The 16,484-nt window shown below is 45.4% G+C and overlaps 1 protein-coding gene across 1 annotated transcript in view; it reads right to left on the reverse strand.

Moving 5' to 3' along the window:
- LOC109914045 (palmitoyltransferase ZDHHC17-like) overlaps nucleotides 1–16,484 on the reverse strand; it is a 113,792-nt gene that overhangs the window by 96,508 nt on the left and 800 nt on the right. The window lies entirely within an intron of this gene.

The following is a 16,484-nucleotide window of genomic DNA, read 5'->3' on the forward strand; positions in this document are numbered from 1 at the left end:
TGGCTCCGAAACTCAATCCCTCTACCAATAAAACCTAACATACTGTATGCCTTCTTAACAACGCTATCAACCTGGGTGGCAACTTTCAGTGATCTATGCACATAACCTCCTTCTGTACCATACCAATTCTGCCATTGTGGGATTCTGTGACAAGAGTCAAGGATTTTGGGTGTCAGGCAAGAAAGTGGAGTTAACGCTGCAATTATCAGGCACAATCGTACTGAATGATAGGTTTGCTGCAGTGCACAGGCTAAATGAAGAGGCAAAGCAAAGCTGAAAGGTATTAATGTGGCAAATTGATAACTAGACCATGACAGGAAGGATAAAAAGTACTAGGACAAGGGTAAAACAAAAGGAAAAGAAGCTTATTATTGAAACAGTGAAAGACTGCGGAGGTCTGAGACGAAGCTCGATGTCTTCATCACAAAAGGCAGGTACAGGTGCGGGGAGTAATGAGAAAAGCCAATATAATATCATCACAGGGTCTTTTGTAGCTCAATTGTCGTGTTTCTATCTCTGAGTCAGGGCACCTGAACCCACATGCTCCGGAAATACACAATAACATGTCTCAGCAGGTTGGTTAGAAAATAAGCTAGGATGTTATCAAAAGTAGGAAATTACGTTCCAGTCAGGCAGGACACTGTAGGGATCATATTTGAAGCATGGTGCATATTATTGGTAACTAAAGAAAAAGTTCCTGAAACAGCTGATGCAAAAAAAGGAGGCCTCTGTGCAACCAGCTCAAAGTGCCAACTGCAGAGTGTGCAGTGTGGCAGTTTGGTACATGTGGAAGTTATGTGAAGTTGGGAAGGGAGTTTTATTTTCTTTCTGCATTCTTATTTCCGAGTGAAATGTGTGACCTGTCATATGAGAGAAGTCATGGACCCTACTGGTAGGCTAAATGACAAGGAAGGAAGTGCTCCCAACTCCAGAAACTCGAGTCCCCTGTTTTGGAGGTTGAGCAACAGCTGGAGACACTGTGGCACATCCTCAGGGTTGACAGTGTCACGGACAGTATGTTTAGGGAGGTGATCGCACACAGTTCAAGGGACTGAGGCAAAGAAGGGACTGGTGGTACGTCAGTCAACAACAGTCAAAGAGAAACAGCAGAATACCCAATGCAGGTGCAGGAGTTCCCTGTGGTCGTGCTTACCATCCTGTAATCTGGTTAGACTGTTGGTACTTCAAAGGAGTGCAGACACAGCCAAGTTTGTAGCACAAGCAGCCTGACTGTACGGGAGGGGAAGAAGTAAGCATGATCGGAGATTTATTGGTTAGGGGAACAGAAAGACATTTCTGCGGCTGCAGATATGACTCCAGGATGACGTGCTGCTTTCCTGGTGCAGGGTCAGGGATGTCACAGAGCAGCTGCTGGGCATGGTACACATCAGTACTGATGATAATGGTACAATGAGGAATTAGCTCTTGCACCAAGAGCTCAGGGAGATAGGCAGTAGACTAAAGAGCAGGACACCAAAGGTTGTAACCTTTGGATTACTCCCACTGCCACATGTTATCAAGTACAGAAATAGGAGATTAGTGCAGATGATTACGTGACTCAAGACCTGGTGCAGGAGGAAGAATTTTAGAATCCTGAATCACTGGGACCATTCAAGGAAGTAAGGCTAGGCTGGGTGGCCTCACCTATAATACTCCTTGCATTAAAGACAGATGAATTAAGGGTGTGGATTGACATGTAGGATTGCGATATTGCTGCCATCACTGAGACATGGTTGAGGAAGGGGCAGGACTGGCAGCTCAACATTCTGGGATAAAGGATCTTCAGGCAGAACAGGGGAAGGTGTAAAAGAGGAATAGATGTTGCACTATTAATTAAAGAGCCAATTACTGTTGTAAGGAGAGACAATGTCTTGGAAGGGTCTAAGAATGAGGCTTTGAGGATAAAGTTTAGGATTAAAAAGGGGGCAGTCACACTGTTGGGAATGTATTGTATACTCCCAGGCAAAAGAGGAGCATATATGTAAACAATCCTCTGAAGTGAGTAAAAACAATAGCAAGTTAAGTATATTAGGGGATTTCAACGACCCAACTTTAATTTGGATAGCCACAGTGCAAAGGGTTGAGAGGAAGCTGATTTCTTGAAATGTATACATGAGAGCTTTTTCTATAAATGAGGTCCAACAAACGGTGTTGCATTGCTGCACCTAATTCTGGGACATGAAATTGGACAGGTGTGCAAGGGGGCATTTGGACAGCATTTTAGTGATAGCGAGCACATCATACATTTTAAATTCATGATATAAAAGGAAAAAGATTGTCTTCACAAAAAAAGGGCTTTGGTTTGGAGGAAGGCAGATATTATGAAAATAAGACAGGGTCTAACCAAAGTTTTTTTAATTCATTTACGGGATGAGGGCATCGCTGGCTCGACAGCATTTATTGCCCATCCCTAATTGAGTTGAGAGACAACCACATTGCTGTGGGTCTGGAGTCACATGTAGGCCAGACCAGGTAACGATGTCAGTTTCCTTCCCTAAAGGATAATAGTGAACCAGATGGGTTTTTCCAACAATTGACAATGGATTCATGGTCATCGTTAGATTGCTAATTTCAGATATTTATTGAATTCAAATTCTACCATATGCCGTGGTGGGATTCGAACCCGGGCCCTAGAATGTTATCTGGGTCTCTGGATTAACAGTCCAGTAACAATACCACTAGGCCATCACCTCCCTAAAAGGAGATTGGGAACATTGACTTCTGGATAAATCTACAGCAGAATAGTGGGGGAGGGGGGCATTCAAAATGGAAATGATGAGAATAAAGACCCAACGTGTTCCCTTTAAGCTGAACCTTCCGTGGCTAACATTTCTGTCGTCGGCCTGCTGCTGTGCTTCAGTGCAAGCTGGAAGAACAGCGTCTCATTGTACATTTGGGGACCTTGCAGTCTTCAGGACTCAATATTGAATTCAATAATTTGGAGAACGTCAACATCATCTTGTCCAGTCTTTTACCCACCCCCAATACCCAGACCCTGTTACAACATGTGCCACTTTCAGCACAGCCAATCTATTTTCACCCTATGGCCCCCAATATCAGCTTTCCTTTCTAGGTGGCATACCATCATCCATCTCTTCTGTCTGCCCATCATTCTTTCTCTCTGGGCTCCCCCTCTGCTTATTCACTCACTCTTTCTTTCTCCCCTTCACCCCAATATCTTCAGTATTATACACCCTGTTCTAGCTATTTTAAGTTCTGGACAAGGGTCACTAAACTTGGGATGGTTCCCTCTGGGATACTCTGGTACACTTCTCTTCCATTCCCAACATTGCCTCGGACTCCCACAACACATTCTCATGCAGTTGCAGAAGGTATAATACCTGCTTGTGTACCTCCTCCCTCCTCCTCTTCATCAAAGACCCCAGGCATACTTTTATTGTACTTCATTCAGTCTATTCTACTACAGTTGCTGCTCACAATGTGGTCTCTTCTATATTCGGGACATGAAACACAAGATAGATCACCACTTTGCAAAACACTTATGTTCTGTCCCGGAACTTCCAGTTGCCTGCCACTTCAACACACCACTGTGTTCCCGCACCACGTTTCAGACTCAGGCAAGCTGCAGTGAGCCTCAGCACAAGCTTGAAGAACAGCGTGTCATTTTCTGCTTGGGGACCCTGCAGCCTCCAAGACTCAACATTAGTTTGAGATCAACTTTCTTTCCAAGGTTTTTACTCACTCTACACCCAGCCATGTTATAAATATCACTTTTTCCTAGCTACTAACAGTTCTGATGAAGAGTCAGTGGACTTGAAATGTTAACTCCGCTTTCTTCCCAGACCTGCTCGGTTTCTCCAGCAATTTCTGTTTTTGTTTCAGATCTCAAGCATCTGCAATTCTTTGTATTATGAAAATAGCTAGTTTACTCCACTTCATCAGTTGTTGTAAACTGTAATATTCTATTAATAAATCACTGACCTTTATAAGTATGAACCAGTCACTCTGAGTCTGCTGCAAACAAGTGAAAACATCCGAATAAAGATCTCATCAGCAAAAGGATCATCTGAGCAAATACCCATTTTTTTTGTGTCTCTGTATGTGAGCATAATCAGGGAGGTTTATATGTGGGTTAAAGTTTTAACTAAAACAGAAAATTACTATAGAAGCTCATTAGGTCCAATTGCATCTGTGGAGAGGAAGCAGAGTTAATGTTTCAAGTCCAGTGACCCTTCTTTGGAACTGATAGTAACTAGAAAAAGCTGGTATATATGCTGAAAACAGAGGTTTGATTGTGGGAATAAAGAAGCGAGTGGATAGGTGTAGATAGGGCCCAGAGACAGAGCAAACACAATAGTTGAAGAGACAAAGGGATGAATGATAATATGTAAAGGGATATCAGCTTTCCTTTCTCCCTGGTATGTTATCAAGTTTTGTCACCCTCACCGTCTCTCTCTCTCTCTCTCTGGGCTCCATGCCTCTCTATTCATTCACTCCCTCTGCCCTGGTCTTCAGCATTAATACCTCAGTTCTGAAGAAAGGTCACCTGGACTCGAAACACTGACTCTGTTTTCTCCCCACTGTGCTGCCAGACCTGCCGACTTTCTCCAGCAATTGTCTGTTGTTGTTTCAGATTTCCAGCATTTGGTGTTCTTGATTTTATTTTAGAATTTTAACTAGTGGACTTATGTGTCAACAGTACATCATTGTTCCTTTAGTCAGAGTCTAGTTAACTATAATAAATAGCCATTCTTATTTACTACAGAAACCAGTCAACCTGGCTAAGTGCAGCTCCAACAACACTCAAGAAGCTTGACACTGCTCAGGACAAAGCGGCCCACTTGATTGTTTTTGGAATGTGATGCCATTCACTTCCTCCACCTCCAACATCCAGTAGTAGCAGTGTATTTCATTGACAAGATACACTGTGGAAATTCACAAGGCAATTTTGATAGTATTTCCCAAACTAATGACCACTATCATCTCAAAGGACAAGGGCAGCAGATGCATGGCAATATCACCACCTGCAAGTTCCCCTCCAAGTCACTCACCATCATGACTTGGAAGTACATCACAATTCCTTCAGCGTCACTGGGTCAAAATCCTCAAACTCCTTTTTTAAGAGCAATGTGAGTTGCACCTACAGCACATGGACTGCACTGCTTCATGAAGGGAGCTCATCACCGCCTTCTCAAAGGCTACTCGGTACAGGCAATAAACACTGGCCCTGCCTGTGACCATCTCCCATGAGTGAATTAAATAAAAAGGTCCATTTACAAGGCACAAGTCAGATGTTTGATCAAATATTCTCCAAATGCATGGGATGGGTGCAAGATACTTGACACTATCAAGGACTAAAAATCCTGCTTGACTGGCACCCTATCCACCAACTTCAATATTTATTTCCTCCACTGATGCACAGGGTAGCAGAATATACTATCTACAAGGTGCACTCCAGCAACTGCCAGGCTCTCAACATCTACTAAACCCACAATCATCAGCATCCAAACGATCAAGAGGAGCAAATGCATTGGAAGACTACCACAACGTGGCACATAATATCGTAGAATTCTTCAATAAGATAGAGAGTGGCACAATTAAATCTGAAACTAGGGTCTTGACTTTAAAGAAAGCTAACTTTGATGGTATGTGGAATGCATTGGCTAGCATAAGCTGGCTAAGGATACTGAAGGGGTTGATGGTGGATGGGCAAAGGCAGACATTTAAAGAACACATGAATGAACTTCAACAATTGTACCGGCCTGTCTGGCATAAGAGTAAAACAGAATGGTGGCTCACCCATGGCTAACGAGGGAAATCAGGGGTAGTGTTAAAGCCAAAGAGAAGGCATATAAATTGGCCGAAAAAGCAGCAAACCTGACGACTGGGAGAAATTTAAAATTCAGCAGAGGGAGACATAGGGTTTAATTCGGAAGGTGAAAAAAAAATGAAGGTAAGCTTGCGGAAAACATAAAAACTGATTGCAAAAGCTTCTATAGATATGTGAAAAGAAGAAGACTGGTAAAGACAAATGTAGGTCCCCTGCAGTTAGAATCAGGTGAATTCATAATGGACAAGGAGATGGCAGACCAGTTGAACACATACTTTGGATCTGTCTTCAATAAAGGACCCAAATAACCTTCAGGAAATGCTCGAGGCCAGTGGATCAAGCATGAAGGAGGAAATGAAGGAAATCCTTATTAGTCCAGAAACGGTACTGGGGAAATTGATGGGATTAGAACCCAATATGTCCCCAGAGTGTGATCTCTGTATCTCAGAAAGCTAACGAAGTGGCCTCAACCGTGGGGGATTCTTTTTTGGTTCTTATTGCGTGGACGGGGTGTGAGGGATGAGATGCGGGAGATGTGGGAGACACGGTTGAGGGAGAGGATTTGAGTATCGGAGTAAGGATGTCTTGCTGCAGTTATACAGGGCCTCAGTGAGGCCACACCTTGAGTACTGTGTGCAGTTTTGGTCTCCTGGTCGGAGGAAGGACATTGTTGCTATTGAGGCAGGGACGAGCTGGACTGGTTTTGGGATGCGGTAGGGGGAGGGGAGATTTTGAAACTTGTGAAATCCACATTGATACCATTGGGCTGCAGTGTTCCCAAGTGGAATATGAGTTGCTGTTCCTGCAACCTTTGGGTGGCATCGTTGTGGCACTGCAGGAGGCCCAGGATGGACATGTCGTCTGAGGAATGGGAGGGGGAGTTGAAATGGTTCGCGACTGGGAGGTGCAGTTGTTTATTGCGAACCGAGCGTAGGTGTTCTGCAAAGCGGTCCCCGAGCCTCCGCTTGGTTTCCCCGATGTAGAGGAAGCCACACCGGGTACAGCGGATGCAGTATACCACATTGGCAGATGTGCAGGTGAACATCTGCTTGATGTGGAAAGTCTTCTTGGGGCCTGGGATGGAGGTGAGGGAGGAGGTATGGGGGCAGGTGTAGCACTTCCTGCGGTTGCAGGGAAAAGTGCCGGGTGTGGTGGAGCTGGAGGGGAGTGTGGAGCGGACAAGGGAGTCACGGAGAGAGTTGTCCCTCCGGAAAGCAGATAAGGGTGGGGAGGGAAAGATGTCTTTGGTGGTGGGGTCGGATTGCAGATGGCGGAAGTGTCGGAGGATGATGCGTTGGATCCGGAGGTTGGTGGGGTGGTACGTGAGGACGAGGGGGATTCTTTTTTGGTTCTTATTGCGTGGACGGGGTGTGAGGGATGAGTTGCGGGAGATGTGGGAGACACGGTTGAGGGCGTTCTCGACCACTGAGGGGGGGAAGTTACGGTCCTTGAAAAACGAGGACAACTGAGATGTACGGGAGTGGAATGCCTCATCCTGGGAGCAGATGCGGCGGAGGCGAAGGAATTAGGAATAGGGGATTGCATTTTTGCAGGAAGGTGGGTGGGAGGAGGAGTATTCTAGGTAGCTGTGGGAGTCGGTGGGCTTGAAATGAATATCTGTTTCTCGGTGGTTGCCCGATATGGAGACAGAGAGGTCCAGGAAGGGGAGAGAGGTGTTAGAGATGGTCCAGGTAAACTTAAGGTTGGGCTGGAAGGTGTTAGTGAAGTGGATGAACTGTTCGAGCTCCTCGTGGGAGCACGAGACGGCGCCGATACAGTCATCGATGTAACGGAGGAAGAGGTGGGGTTTAGGGCCAGTGTAGGTACGGAAGAGGGATTGTTCCACGTAACCTAGAAAGAGGCAGGCGTAGCTTGGGCCCATGCGGGTACCCATGGCCACCCCCTTTGTCTGTAGGAAGTGGGAGGAATTGAAGGAGAAGTTGTTGAGGGTGAGGACGAGTTCGGCTAAGCGGATGAGGGTGTCAGTGGAGGGGGACTGGTCGGGCCTGCGGGACAGGAAGAAGCGGAGGGCCTTAAAGCCATCTGCATGGGGAATGCAGGTGTAGAGGGACTGGACGTCCATGGTAAAGATGAGGTGTTGGGGACCGGGGAATTGGAAGTTCTGGAGGAGGTGGAGGGCGTGGGTGGTGTCACGGACATGGGTAGGGAGTTCCTGGACCAAGGGGGAGAAAATGGAGTCCAGATATTGGAGATCAGTTCGGTGGGGCAGGAGCAGGCGGAGACAATGGGTCGACCAGGGCATTCAGGTTTGTGGATTTTGGGAAGGAGATAGAAGCGGGCAGTGCGAGGTTGGGGAACGATGAGGTTGGAGCCCGTGGGTGGGAGATCACCTGAGGTGATGAGGTTGTGGATGGTTTGGGAGATGATGGTTTGGTGCTCAGGGGTGGGGTCATGATCAAGGGGGCGGTAGGAGGTGGTGTCGGAGAGTTGGCGTCTGGTCTACCTAAGGCAGATTATTAGCTGCATGGTGGTAGTTTAGGAAAAGGTGAGGTGCACTGAGATCTGGGTGTCATGGTGGGACAGTCACTGAAGGTTGGCATGCAGGTGCAGCAGGCAGTGAGGAAAGCTAATGGCATGCTCTCCTTCACAGCAAGAGGATTTGAGTATCGGAGTAAGGATGTCTTGCTGCAGTTATACAGGTCTCAGTGAGGCCACACCTTGAGTACTGTGTGCAGTTTTGGTCTCCTAGTCGGAGGAAGGACATTGTTGCTATTGAGAGTCCAGCGAAGGCTCACCAGACTGCTTCCCAAGATGGCAGGACTGACATATGGAGAAAGACTGGATCAATTGGGCTTGTATTCGCTGGATTTTAGAAGAATGAGAGGGGATCTCATAGAAACATCTAAATTCCTGATGGGACTGGACAGGCTAGATGTGGGAAGAATGTTCCTGATGTTGGGGAAGTCCAGAACTAGGGATCACAGTCTAAGAATAAGGGGTAAGCCAGTCAGGACTGAGATGAGGAAGAATTTCTTAATTCAGAGACAGCTGTGAACCTGTGGAATTTGCTCTCATAGGAAGCTGTTAGGGCCAGTTCATTAGATATATTCAAAAGGGAGCTGGACGTGGCCCTGGCGGCTAAAGGGATCAAGAGATATGGGGAGAGGGCGGGGTACTGAGATTGCGTGATCAGCCAAGATTGTATTGAATGGTGGTGCAGGCTTCAAGGGCCGAATGGTCTACTCCTGCACCTATTTTCCATGTGTATATCACTGTTCCTTCATCATCGCTTGATCAAAATCCTGAAATTCCATTCCAAAGAGAACTGTACATGCACTTTGACCACAAAGTCTGCAATGGTTCAAAACAACTGCACCACTTTCTCGAGGGCAATTGAGGATACGCAATAAATCCTGACCGAGCAAAAGACATGCAAATCCTGTGAACAAAGAAGAAAGTTCTGTCCTGTGTAACACGCTTGCTGCGACTGAATTGCCTTCAGCATTCCCATGTTCCTACCTGGAACACAAAGAAACTCCTCTGCTGAAACCAACTTTAAATCACTCCTGAAGTCACCAAGATTTGTTACTTCATTATAAATAATATGATTTTCAAACATTATCCAAGGACAAAACATATGGTTGAAAAACAAGGTCCGAGTTCAGTCTGTGCCCCTGCTGCACCAGAACACAGAACAGTACAGCACAGGAACAGGGCCTTTGACCCACCGTGCCTGTGCCAACTGTGATGCCATTCCAAACTAACCCCATCTGTGTGCACATGGTCCGTATCCCTTTATTCCCTGCCTGTTCGTGAGTCTGTCTAAATGCCTCTTAAACTTTGCTACTGTCTCTGCTTCTACCATCTCTCCTGGCAGCGCGTTCCAGACACTACTACTTTCTTTAAAAACAAAACTTCTCCTCTCCTACCTTAAACCTATGCCCGGAGTATTTGACATTTTCATCCTGTGAATAAGTCTCAGCGAATCATGCTTCTCATAATTTCACGTACTCAGGTTGCCCCTCAATTACCAGCACTCTAGTAAAAACAATCCAGATTTGTCCAACTTTTCCTTTTTAGTTCACACATTCGAATCCTGGTAAAGGTCTTCTGCACCCTGTCCAAAGCCTCCACATCCTTCTTACACAGCAGTGACCAGAAGTGTACACTGTATTTCAAATGTAGCCGAACCGAAATCTTATACAGTTGCAGCATGACTTGCCAACATTTATACTCATTGCCCTGGCCAAAGGAGGCAAGCATGCCGTATGCCTTCTTTATCACCTTCTCCACTCGTGTTGCCACTTTTAGGGAGCAATGAATTTAGATCACGAGATCGCTCTGTATATCAATGCTGCTAAGGGTCCAGCCACTTAGTCTACACTTTCCTCTTGCATTTGATCTTGTTTTCAAGGCAAAGATAGACAGATTTTTGAATAGTAAAGCAATCAAGGGTCATGGTGAGCAGGCAGATAAGTAGAGCTGAGTCCACGTAAAGATCAGCCATGATCTTACTGAATGGCGGAGCAAGCTCGATGGGCCAAATGGCCTCCTCTTGCTCCTGGTTATGTTCTTATGACCTTCCAAAATGCATCATCTCACTACTTCAGATTAAACTCCATCTGCCATTTCTCCGCCTAATTTATCATCTCCACCCTGAATACTTGGACATCCTTCCTCGATAGCCACAATTGCACCATTTTTCATGTTGTTCCTTTGCAGATTACATTGGTTATTCTCCACTGCTCTGGGACTTTGCCTGTAGCTAAAGAGGGACTGAGATCTCTGTCAAGGCCTCAGCAATCTCATACCTTGCCTCCTTCAGTATCCTGGAATACATCTCATCAGGCCCTGGGGATGTATCTACCTTATTTTTCTATCAAGACACCCAATGCCTCCTCCTTTTTAATATCAATATACCTTAGATTATCAATAAACCCTCTCTAAGCTTACCATCCTCCATGTCTTTTTCCTTGATGAATACAATGCGGTCTATTTATCAAGGACATCACCCACTTCCTCTGGCTCCACACATATTCCCTCCTGTCCTTGAGTGGATCTACCCTTTCCCTAATAACCCTCTTGCTCCTAATATACATACCTAATTGCTTAAAGATTCCACTTGATCTTTACTCCCAAACTGCAATGTCAAAGCTGAAGAACAAGTAATTTACCAGGTTTGACTTCTCCATGTCAAGCTATACAGGGCTCAGCACTGAACAACTGATGAATTACATAGCCTCCAGTCTTCGAAACTAAGTATGATGCACAGTGTCAAAATGCACAAACATCTTAAGTGCTCTACTTGAAATGACACCACACATAAATATGACAGTGCTGCTCTGTTGCAGGTGCTGCCCTTGCAATGAGACTTTAAACTGAGACACTGTCTAACCCTGTTGTTTGATGTGCCATGGGGCTTTTTACTATCTCAAACAAAAACAGGGGAGTTCTGGAGTCCTGGCCAATATCTATCCTTCAATCAACATCATTAAAACAGATTATCGAACTATTATCACATTGCTGTTTACGAGATTTTGCTGCACACAATTTGACATTGAATGTATTCAAGAGGCGACTAGATATAGCACTTGTGGTGAATAGGATCAAAGGTTATAGGGAGAAAGCAGGATTAGGCTATTGAGCTGGATGATCAGCCATGATCGTGAAGAATGGCGGAGCAGGCTCGAAGGGCTGAATGGCCTCCTCCTGCTCCTATCTTCTATATTTCTATGATTGTTATAATTCAGGAAATTAGCAATGACTCGATTTCCAAAGTACAGCACTGGCTACAAATGGATTTGGGGTGTGATGCATTGTTCTTGTGTCTTTCAATCCAAGTCCTTCTTTCTACATTCAGAGCCATGAAAGATGCCGACTAGATTACATGGTAAATTTTAAACATTTATCATCTTCTGTCGACATAAAATCACAGCAAGCACAGGTGTGTATATCCATGACATTTCACCTACTAAGCCACAGACTGCTTCTGAAGAGTGGGTTTCTTAGAAAAACTCTATGAAAGCAATGCAGATCCCATGTGCAACACATCAGTCAGAAGCTTGATTTCCCAGCAGGAAATAACATTTCTGCATCACACGTCCAAAATAAAAACTGAGGCCTGATATCAATTGATGTAATTTGTTGGAAGACTGGGGTAAACACGTTGCCCTTAAAAACCTGAATTTTCTTTAATGCAGCAAGATGTCAAAAACAGACACGGGTTAGTCAGGCGAGCTGTCTTACTTGGAGACGATGCTGTGCCTATCAATCGGCTACTCTGACCTAGTGGAGTATTAACCAGTAAATCATAGAATAATAGAATCCCTACAGTGTGGGAACAGGTTATTCGGTCCATTAAGTCCACAATGACCCTCCAACGAGCATTCCACCTAACCCCATCCTGCTACCCTATACCTGTAACCCTGCATTCCTCATGGCCAATCCACCTAACCGTGCATCTTTGGACTTTGGGAGGAAACCCACACAGTCAGTCACCTGGCCTTTTACCTGCACTTCGATCTGTTCTTTGAGAACTGTTGACATGATGTTGGTTGCCTCAATTTCTCTGTCCCCTTCACCCAATCCAACCTATCTCCCTCCGAACTGACTGCACTGTGCACTTAGATCCAACCCTGAATTTATTATTAAACCTGCTGATAAGGTTGGTGTGACTGCAGTCTGGCGTACTGACCTCTACATTGCAGAGGCTAAGCGCCAGGTCTCAGAAAGCTCCTCCTATCCTCCCCTGAACCATGGCCCCACCATGACACATCAGGCCATTGTATCAATTACAGTAACTGATCTCATTTCATCTGGTGATCTCCCCTGCCACTGCCTCCAAGCTGACAGTTCCCCATCCCTGCACAGCTCGCTTCTATCTCCTCCCAAAAATCCACAAATAGGATCCATTGTTTAAGCCTGCTCCTGCCCCCATTTCTTCCTACCTGGATTCAGTATTTTCTCCACTGGTCCAGTCCCTACCCACGAACATCAGTGATTCATCAGATGCTTTACCCTAGTTTCAGAATTTCCAGTTTGCAGGCTCCAGCCGCCTCCTATTTACGTCCAATCCCTTTACACATTAATCCTCCACCAGGAGGGTCTTAAGGCTCTCCGCTTCTTCCTGGAGCAAGACACGAACCATCTCCACCCACCACCACCTTCCTCTGTTTGGCCAAGCTCGTCCTGACCGTCAACAACTTCTCTTTCAACTCATCTCATTTTCTTCAGGTCAGAGAGGTGGCCATGGGTACCAACATGAGCCCCAGTTATGCCAGTCTCTTCAGGGGGTACATGGAACATTCCTTCTTCCAGTCCTATTCCGGCCCCCACCCACAACTCTTTCTCCAATAAATCAATGACACCATCAGTGCTGCTTCCCTCTCTCATCCGGAATGAGAAAAGTTCATCAGTTTTGCTTCCAATTTCCACCCTGCCCTCATTTTCACCTGATCTATCTGACTCCTCCCTTTCCTTCCTCGACATTCCGTTTCCATTTCTGGGGATAGACTGGCCACTAATATCCACCAAAAACCCACCATCTCCCACAGCTACCTGGACTATACATCCTCACACCCGGCTTCTTGTAAAGACTCCATCCCATTATCTCAGTTCCTCTGTCTCTGTCACATATGCTCAGATGAGGCCAACTTCGACAAGGGAGCCTCCAAAACGTCCACCTTCTTCAACCAAGGATTCCTCAGCATCGTTGTTGACAGGGCCCTCAACCGAGTTTGACCCATCTCCTGCACTTCCAGCCTCACCCCTTCTCTTCCCTCCCACAACAGTGATGGGATTCCCCTTGTCCTTACCTACCATCCCACCAGCATCCACATCTACATCTACAAGATCATCAGATGCCATTTCCGCCACCTCCAGCAAGATGCCACCACCAAACACATATTCCCCTCCCCTCACTTGTCTACCTTACACAGGGACCGTTCCCTCCAGGACACCCTGGTCCACTCTTCCTTCACATCCAACACCTCCCCCAACAACCCCATGGCACCTTCTCCTGCATCCACTGAAGGTGTAACACCTGCCCATTGACATCCTCCCTTCCCAGTATCCAAGCGCCCAAACATATCCTCCAGGTGAAGCAACACTTCACCTGTAGTTCCCACAATCTTGTCTACTGCATTTGCTGCTCACAATGTGATCTCCCCTGCATTGGGGAAATGAAACGTAGATTGGGCAATGGCTTTGCAGAAGATCTACGTTCCGCTAGCAAAAAAGGGCCCCAAGCTTCCAGTTGCCTGCCACTTGAACACACCTGTTCCCTGGCCAACATCACCCTCTCAAACTTGCTGCGGTGTTCCAGCAAACCTCATGCAAGCTGGAAGAACAACACCTCATTTTCCGCTTGGGGACCCTGCAACCCTCCAGACTCAATATCGAGTTCAATAATTTTAGCGCCTGAACTCTCCCACGTCCTAACCCCTTACCCCACACACCAGGCCTTGTTATCACACAGCCTGCCATTACACACTACCTATTGTTAGTCATTAACAGTCCCCATTAACAGCTATTCACTCTCCTAGCAAGATCATTATCAACTCCTTTGTCTGTCCAACTGCTCTTCTCTCTCTTTGGACTCTATCACTACCTATCGTTTAATCCTTATTCCCTCCCCTCACCCTATCCTCTGCATATTAACCGACATTTTCCTAGCTACCATGAGTTCTCAGGAAGGGTCGCTGGACCTGAAACGTTAACTTTGATTTTTTTCTTCACAGATGCTGCCAGACCTACTGAGCTTTTCCACCAACTTCTGTTTCATTCCTGATTTACAGCATCTGCAGTTCTTTCGGTTTTTATTTAGACAGTCACCCAAGGCTGGAATCAGACCTGGGTGCCTTGCGCTGTGAAGGAGCTGTACTAACCGTCGAGCCACAGTGCTGCTCTAAACAAATAACAATGCAAACAACTCAGGCAAAAGCATCAATAACAGAATGTCGACCAAAATGGACATCAAATGCAATTTCTGAATGCAAAACAGCAAATAATTCAAACAAAATTGGTCACTTCCAACACAGGGCTGCACATTGAGCAAAGATCATTGATCAGTACAAAGACACATCAAGATGATGGATGAAACAAGAGGTTCTATTGGGCATTTTAGGCAAGCCCCATTAAAACAATGTACACTCCTGGTCGGGAAAATTCTGTAATATATGCATTCTTCCAATGATTTAGAAGTTCTTCTGAATAATCCATTTTGATGTGATTGCTTTTGAAATCTGAAGATAAGCTTACACAGTGCAAATGTTATTGTTCTTCAGAACTTGGCAATACTCCTAAAACTACTAATCTGGAGGGAGGTTTTATGTGATTTTGTAAAGATCTAAAAGCTGGCATCCTGAACTTCAAACTGACTAGAACACTGCTGATCATACCCTCGGCACAAGAAATTCAATTCACCCCTTCTTTCGATAGAATTTACAAATCCCTCCATGGCTTTGCTACACCCAAAAGTAACCTTTCCCTTCTCAGAGCAATGCTGTGTGCTCTGCCCAACCAACTCTGGTACCAGAGATAGTAGGAACTGCAGATGCTGGAGAATCTGAGATAACAAGGTGTAGAGCTGGATGAACACAGCAGGCCAAGCAGCATCATAGGAGCTGGAAGGCTGACGTTTCGGGTACCTTTCTTCACAACAAGTGCAGTTTTATATCATCTTGAAAATAAAATGTCCTGAGGAGCTGAAGAAAATTTAACAAACAATTTGATACTTAAGGTGCTGAGGATAATTAAAATAGGAAACCCAAAAGTATGTCAAAGCTGAGATAGTAGGAACTGCAGATGCTGGAGAATCCGAGACAACAAGGTGCAGGGCTGGATGAACACAGCAGGCCAAGCAGCATCATAGGAGCAGAGAAGCTGTCAGTTTAACGGGGCCTCTAAGTTTCAATAACACATTGCAGGAAATTCAATCTAAGTAAACAATGCCTCAAACTTCAAGAAAGACAACTTCAGAACATAACTCTCAACTCCTTGGCCTCATTCTCACAATTCTCTTCTCAATAACAATTCCACTGCTTTTCATTGCTGCAGATAGCCTGCGATGGGGAGAAGACTGCTTTACAGACAAGGGACTTGGCCCCGTCCGTTCAGACACTTCATAGAGACAACAGACAACGGTTGGCAATAACAATCATCAGTGTGTTTCTGGAAACTTGGTGACGGATAAAAATACATAACCACAACTGCTTTCAACATCATCACCTGAAAGGAAAGTGGTTTTGGTAACTGAAATGCAGCCCAAAAGACCAGGAAGTTTTCAACTGCCTGGACACATTCTGAGGACAAAAATATTTCTGTTGTTTCCTGTCATGTTTGAGTGATTATTGGTAACTGTATGCTTGCAAGGCAGCCATTTAGAGACAGAGGAATGGGATTAGGCCATTCAGCCCATCAATCCTGTGCTGACATTCAATATGATCATGGCTGATCATCCACTTCAATACCCATTTTCCACACCAGCCTCACATCCCTTTATGTCACCGGTATTTAGAAATCAGTTAATAGTTACTACAAATAAACTCGAAGACTCAGCTTTCAAAGCCCTCTGATGCAGAGAATTCTAACGGTTCACAAACCTGAGTCAAAAACATTCTCCTAATCTCAGTCCGAAGTGGTGTCCCTTATTTATAAAATTGTGCACCTTGAATCTAAACATCCCCGCCAGGGGAAACATCTCATCCCTGTCAATCCCTTTCATGGGGGAAGG

The sequence above is a fragment of the Rhincodon typus genome, chromosome 18 (genome assembly GCF_021869965.1).
Source record: "Rhincodon typus isolate 14 chromosome 18, sRhiTyp1.1, whole genome shotgun sequence".
Taxonomy (NCBI): domain Eukaryota; kingdom Metazoa; phylum Chordata; class Chondrichthyes; order Orectolobiformes; family Rhincodontidae; genus Rhincodon; species Rhincodon typus.